Source organism: Suncus etruscus, chromosome 6, assembly GCF_024139225.1.
Source record: "Suncus etruscus isolate mSunEtr1 chromosome 6, mSunEtr1.pri.cur, whole genome shotgun sequence".
NCBI lineage: Eukaryota > Metazoa > Chordata > Mammalia > Eulipotyphla > Soricidae > Suncus > Suncus etruscus.
In genome coordinates, this window is record NC_064853.1 from 15,572,269 (window position 1) to 15,579,441 (window position 7,173).

Below are 7,173 nucleotides of genomic sequence, written 5' to 3' on the forward strand. Positions count from 1 at the left end.
ATATAAATCCTAAAATATAAAGCATGTAATATTCACACAGATGAAAAATTAAATTAACATAACCATTCTAAAAACCTTTTCTACTTCGTTTAGACTAAGAAAAAGACATGTTAAAAATCACTGGTATACAGCTTTATAAATCTCATATTGGCAAACATTAATCACTCTGCTGAAACTCATTGGAATTAGAAGCAAGTAAGTTAGGTTATAATGTTAAATATTGATAGATAGCTAAGAAGAAAATAAAAATAGTCAAAGAATTAGAATGACAGTAATTGCTATTTTTTATAAGTTGGTCCAGATGGTCTTTCTGAGACGTATACATTTTAGGTAGAAACTAAATAGAAGTGAGGGGGTGAGCCGTCCAGGATTTAAAGAAAATATCCTTCCAGAAAAAGGAAATAAAAAGATGCTCAAAAGCAAGAACAGGTCTGCAAAGCTTGAGGAAAAAGTAAGGAGGTCATAATGGTTGAAGCACAATGAACAAAAGGCAGGAGATGCAGATGGAGGCTAGGTGTTGGGGTGGAGGGCTCTGAAGGTGAGCAAAAATCTTACTGTTCTTCCATAAACCTAGCCCACTGGAAAAGAGGAGAGCAAGTAATAAGATTCCAGTGGAAGGAATCATTATGGTTATTCGGGAGTTGAAGAAAGGAAGAACTGGGCAAGAGTGGAAATACAGAAACCAATGGATGCTTACAAACACAGTCGCCATGTTCGAATGAGGCCAGCTCCATAGACTCATTCTTTCTCAAAAGAGATATAAATCAAGCTTTGAAAAAGTATGGGTATACCAGCCAGGCAGCTTCTAGCTGGCAATCTCAGAAGGAGAATATGGGCCAAGTCCCTGCCCTGCTGAAGCCACTCCTGTAGCATCAATCACCTAGAGCCACTACTTTGCCTATGGCCATGCCTCACCACTCATCTTCTCCTTGGGGACACCAATCTGACCAACTTAAGGTATGCTAGTATTTGGGCTGATATTTCCAGGGCTTTAACGGAGCCAGTATAGGTACCCTTCCCACTGCATCCTCCTTCTTCCAAGAGGTCTGTCAGCTAAGAGCACACCCCGTAAAAGCCACAGTATCAGTAATAGTGCTTTGAATTATTGGACAACTTCATTTGTTTGATGCTGCTATTCCTATAGAAATGCACCAATTTAACAGAATGGACAACTAATAACAAGAACTTACTAAACCTTCTGCCATTGTTTTAATGACTTCATTGGAAATACAATAATTTCACATATTAGCTCGTCACTGTCCTTTTATCTTTCTTTCTATTATTCTTTCTTCTTTTTCTTTATCATTTTTATTTTTTTATTCTGTTTTTTTAATTATATGGAACGCTTCACGAATTTGTGTGTCATCCTTGCGCAGGGGCCATGCTAATTTTCTCTGTATCATTCCAATTTTAGTATATGTGCTGCCGAAGCGAGCACTCTATTCTTTTTTTTTTAATAGCTCTGCTTTCATTTATCTGAAAACGAATTATTATAGTCAACTATGTGATGCAATTTTTTTTTTTTTTGGTTTTTGGGCCACACCCGTGCTGCTCAGGGGTTACTCCTGGCTGTCTGCTCAGAAATAGCTCCTGGCAGTCTCGGGGGACCATATGGGACACCGGGATTCGAACCAACCACCTTTGGTCCTGGATCGGCTGCTTGCAAGGCAAACGCCACTGTGCTATCTCTCCAGGCCCAATGCAATTTTTTTTAAAATAAAGTTTAAAAAGAGAAAATGCAGATAAAAAAGGAAACAGTGAAAAGTTTTGGATTCAAATCAAATGAAACTTTTGGAGTTTGCTTTTGGAGAGAGAAGTCATACTCAGCAATGCTCAGGTGATACTCCTGGTTCTGGATTTAGCAATTATTCCTAGTAGTATTTGGAATAACATACGGTATGCTAGGGATTAAATGTAGATTGGCCATTTGCAAGATAAGTGCCCTACCTGCTGAACTATTTCTTAGTCACTGGCACCATTGATTTCTTCTTTTGCTTTTCTTTTTTTTTTTTTTTTTTTTTGGTTTTTGGGTCACACCCAGCGTTGCTCAGGGGGGGTTACTCCTGGCTGTCTGCTCAGAAATAGCTCCTGGCAGGCATGGGGGACCATATAAGACACCGGGATTCGAACCAACCACCTTTGGTCCTGGTTCGGCTGCTTGCAAGGCAAACGCCGCTGTGCTATCTCTCCGTGCCTGGCACCATTGATTTCTAAGCCCATGTTTCATCCCTAACCCACTTTCTCCCATTTCCCACTTTCATAATAGAATTTCCAGCCTGCAACTTGACTATTTCTTTTACCATATGTCCAGCATCTCCTTTGACCTTATTTTAAAAAACCAAGGTCCATTCCTCTTTCTTTTTTTTTGGGGGGGGGGTTGGGCCACACCCGTTTGATGATGCTCAGGGGTTACTCTGGCTATGTGCTCAGAAATCACCCCTGACTTGGGAGGACCACATGGGACGCCAGGGGATAGAACCGTGGTCCGTCCTATGCTAGCGCTTGAAAGGCAGGCACCTTACCTCTAGTGCCACCTTCCCGGCCTGTCCATTCCCCTTTCTATCTCCATGTCACTCTATTAGTCTAAATTATTTTTATCTCGTATCTAGATAATCACAAACTCCTTGTCTTTGCTTACAACATCACTAATTTTTTCTCTAATGCAACCGAACAAAAATTTAGAAATAAAATCAGAACATGCAGGATCAGCTTAAAAACTTAAGGGGTTCTGGGGCCAGAGCGGTGGCGCTAGAGGTAAGGGCATCTGCCTTGCAATTGTTAGCCTAAGACAGACTGTGGTTCGATCCCCCAGCGTTCCATATGGTTCCCCCAAGCCAGGAGCAATCTCTGAGTGCATAGCCAGGAGTAACCCATGAGCGTCAACGGGTGTGGCCCAAAAACCAAAAAAAAAAAATGGGGCTGGAGAAATAGCATGGAGGTAGGGCATTTGCCTTACATGCAGAAGGATAGTGGGTCGAACCCCAGCTCCTAGATGGTCCCCCGAGCCTGCCAGGACCAATTTCTGAGCATAGAGCCCTGAGCGCTGCCAGGTGTGACCCAAAAACAAAAACAAAAAAAAGGAAGGAAGGAAGGAAGGAAGGAAGGAAGGAAGGAAGGAAGGAAGGAAGGAAGGAAGGAGGGAGGGAGGGAGGGAGGGAGGGAGGGAAGGAGGGAGGGAGGGAGGGAGGGAGGGAGGGAGGAAGGAAGGAAGGAGGAAGGAAGGAAGGAAGGAAGGAAGGAAGGAAGGAAGGAAGGAAGGAAGGAAGGAAGGAAGGAAGGGAAGGAAGGAAGGAAGAGAAGGAAGAAGAAGAAGAAGAAGAAAGAAAAGAAAGAAAGAAGAAAGAAAGAAAGAAAGAAAGAAAGAAAGAAAGAAAGAAAGAAAAGGAAAGAAAGAAAGAAAGAAAGAAAGAAAGAAAGAAAGAAAGAAAGAAAGAAAGAAAGAAAGAAAGAAAGAAAGAAAGAAAGAAAGAAAGAAAGAAGAAAGAAAGAAAGAAAGAAAGAAAGAAAGAAAGAAAGAAAGAAAGAAAGAAAGAAAGAAAGAAAGAAAGAAAGAAAGAAAGAAAGAAAGAAAGAAAGAAAGAAGAAAGAAAGAAAGAAAAAGAAAGAAAGAAACCTTAAGGGGGGCTTTTAGCATTTGATATAATAATCAACATTTCCTATTGCTCTTATAAGGTTATATATGATCTGGCTTGAGACTTCTTCTATCTTAAGTTCTTTGCCTTCATTTTTGCTCTTTCTGAAAAGCTCTAATTCTGACTCGCTCCTTTCCATCCTTTGGGTGACAACTTAACATCACAGACATGGGGAGTCTTTCAGTGACACCCTATCTTCAGCAGCCTCTGCCACTGATTATCAGAGCTCTCCATTTATTTTTTTCCTAGGATGAATAGGTAGCTCTTATTAAGCATTTATTGTGAAACATCCTTAGTTAAGCACTCTGTATTTAACCATTCATTTAACCTTCAGAATCTCACGATGTTCTGAAGCGGATATTATTCTGATTCACTTGAGAAAAGAAAAGCACAGAGTCTGAATAACTTGCAAAGATCACACAGTGAATAAAGAAAAGAGCCCATATTTGAGATACTAATTCTAGAATCCACACCCTTAATGCTAATTTTTCTCTTCCATGTGGAGCACATTCTAAAATCACCTAGATTTTTATTTGTGTATTTTATTGTCTTTCTTGCATACAAGCTTTTCTAAGTTATACATCTCCTTTATTCTGCTCACCACATAGCGGGGACTGAAAATTAGCAGAATATATGACCTGAATTTAACACTTTGGCATAAAAATTATGTTGAGGGGGGCCAGCATGACAGATAAAACAGCAAGTACAGCACTTTCCTTGCACGTGGTCATACTGGATTTGATCACCAGCAGCCCATGTGGTCCCTGGAGTTCTTAGTACAAAGCCAGGAGTAAGCCTGAGCACCACCTAGGGTGGCCCCCAAACTAACAAATATCATGTTGAGGGGGCTAGGAGATAGTACAGTGGGTAGGGCATTTGCCTTACATTCGGCCAACCCAGGTTTAATCCCCAGTATCCCATAGGGTCCCTCTGAGTCCACCTGGAGTAACTCCTGAGTGTAGAGCCAGAAGTAACCCCTGAGCACTGCTGAATGTGCCCCGCCAAAAAAAGAGAGAATAATGTTAAAGGGTCTGAGAGAGAACTCAGTGGTTACAGCACATGTTTTGCAAATGGCCAGGCAGGATTTGATCCCCAGCACCACATGGCTCCCTGAAGATTGCTGGGTACAGCTTTGAAGATCCCGAGGATCACTGAGTACAGCCTTGGTGAACCCCAGCACTGCACACAGGTCCCAACAGATCTACACTCTCGGATGGTGTCATGGAACAGACAGCCAGATTGACAGTTGCCCTTCGTGCAACTTTGGGGAGATCCCTGCTCCAAAAGAATATGAGCTAAAGGGAATTGGAAGTAGGCAGATGGGAGACAAGCTCTAGAACTTAGTTATCCCCTAGGTATAGTTGGAGGAAACCAAGGAACCCCATTTCAGTAGTACCCTTTCCCTTACTTCAGCTCGTGTTTGCCTTCTCCTGAATTTGCCCCCAAGAAACTCAAAGTTGATTCTCTTTACTTGTCACCGAACTCTGGATAAGAGGAACACCTGCCCACGTTCCACCTTGCTTTGAGTGACTCACCGATGAGTGCTGCAGGTGTGTGCTGAGCTCCTGTTCTCCTAGGTTGTTTGCTTTACTCTGATCACTGCTGCTGGTCTGGCTTGTGAGCGGCAGTCAGAGGATGAAACTTGAGCAGAGGAAAAGGGAATGAGGAATAGTCCACCTCCTCCATGGCTCATTATATATTTGGGGCTTTTTGTTTGTTTGTTTGTTTGTTTAGTTTTAGGGTCACACCCAGTGGTGCTCAGGTGTTATTTCTGGCTCTGTACTCAGAAGTCACTTCTAGCAGGCTCAGGGGACCCTATGGGATGCCAGAATTTTTTTTTTTTTTGGGCCACACCCGGCGGTGCTCAGGGGTTACTCCTGGCTGTCTGCTCAGAAATAGCTCCTGGCAGGCACGGGGGACCATATGGGACACCGGGATTCGAACCAACCACCTTTGGTCCTGGATCGGCTGCTTGCAAGGCAAACGCCGCTGTGCTATCTCTCCGGGCCCGGGATGCCAGAATTTGAACCACTATCCGTCCTGAAGAATGCGTGCAAGGCAAATGCTCTACTGCTGTGCTATCATTCTGGCTCCTCATTATATATTTTGGAACGAAGCCATCCTTGTTCCCATTTCTCAGATGAGGAAAGTGCTGGCTTAGCTAACTCATTCATCCAAATAGTGAGGATTTGTAGCCAGATCTAATTCATCATAAGCCTCTTAGCTTCCTTCATTTAAAAGGTGAATTTAGGGGCCCGGAGAGATAGCACAGCAGCGTTTGCCTTGCAAGCAGCCAATCCAGGACCAAAGGTGGTTGGTTCAAATCCCGGTGTCCCATGTGGTCCCCCGTGCCTGCCAGGAGCTATTTCTGAGCAAACAGCCAGCACCGCCAGGTGTGGCCCAAAAACCAAAAATAAAATAAAATAAAAGGTGAATTTAAGGGCCACAGTGATAGCACAACCAATAGGGCATTAGCCTTGCACTCTGCTGACCTGGAATCAACCTAGGTTTGATCCCCGGCATCCCATATGATCTTCCAAACCTAACAGGAGGCATTTCTGATCGCAAAGCCAGGAGTAAACCCTGAGCACAGTCAGGTATGGAAACTAGATCTCCATACAAATGTTTTGAGATGTGTTATATTTGCATTTATTTATGATATAAAATATAATTCATGTCACAAATTTATTATATAAATTACACATATATGTTTCAGTAAAATTAGGCATACAGATTAGAGTTTGATAAAAATTTTCAGGTTGGGGCTGGAGCGATAGCACAGTGGTTGGGTATAACCTTGCATGCAGTTAGTTGACCTGCGACCAACTGGAGTTGGATCCCCAGCAGCATCCCATATGGTTCCCCGAACCTGTCCGGAGCAATTTCTGAGTGCAAAGCAAGGAGTAAACCCTGAGCAGTGCCTGTGTGGTGCACAAACAAAAACAAAAGATGTGTTTAATAGCACTTAGCATAGTTATCAAGGGGCCAAAAAGACAGTACAACGGGTAGGGTGCTTGCCTTGCATGTGCCTGACCCAGATTGCATCCCTGACACCCACAGCACTACCAGAAGTGATCTCTGGTCATAGAGCCAGGAATGAGCCCTGAGCAGCTCCAGGCAAAAGATGGCAATACAAAAAGTGATCAAGTTGTCCATTCGAATGAAGCTAGTTGTCAAGTTCCTCGGGAAAAGGCCAGTTAAAGTTGGTGCTTGCAGGTCTCACTTCATCTGTGCTTCTCTGGTTGTCCTCTAGGGGGCAGACTCGTGTGTCTTGCCAATCACTCTATTGGACAAGCATCTTGTGGTGTAGTTGTTGTTTAATTATAATATCTTTATTTTTTATTTTAGAACCATGATTACAAACATGATTATAGTTGGGTTTCAGTCATAAAAAGAATACCCTCCTTTTACAGTGCAACATTTCTACCACCAATGCCCCCATCTCTTCATCCCCTACCTCTTTGCCTGTATTCAAGGCAGGCATTCTATTTTTCTCACTCACTACCTTTGTCACTATAATGTTACTGTGGTTATTTCTAAC

General features: G+C 42.8%; 1 non-coding gene across 1 annotated transcript; it reads right to left on the minus strand.

Annotated features, from left to right (window-relative positions):
• Nucleotides 1–1,331: 1,331 nt before the first annotated feature.
• Nucleotides 1,332–1,438, minus strand: LOC126012973 (U6 spliceosomal RNA). Its single transcript, XR_007497313.1, has one exon. It is a non-coding gene; the product is annotated as a U6 spliceosomal RNA (small nuclear RNA).
• Between the last annotated feature and the right edge of the window lie 5,735 nt (nt 1,439–7,173).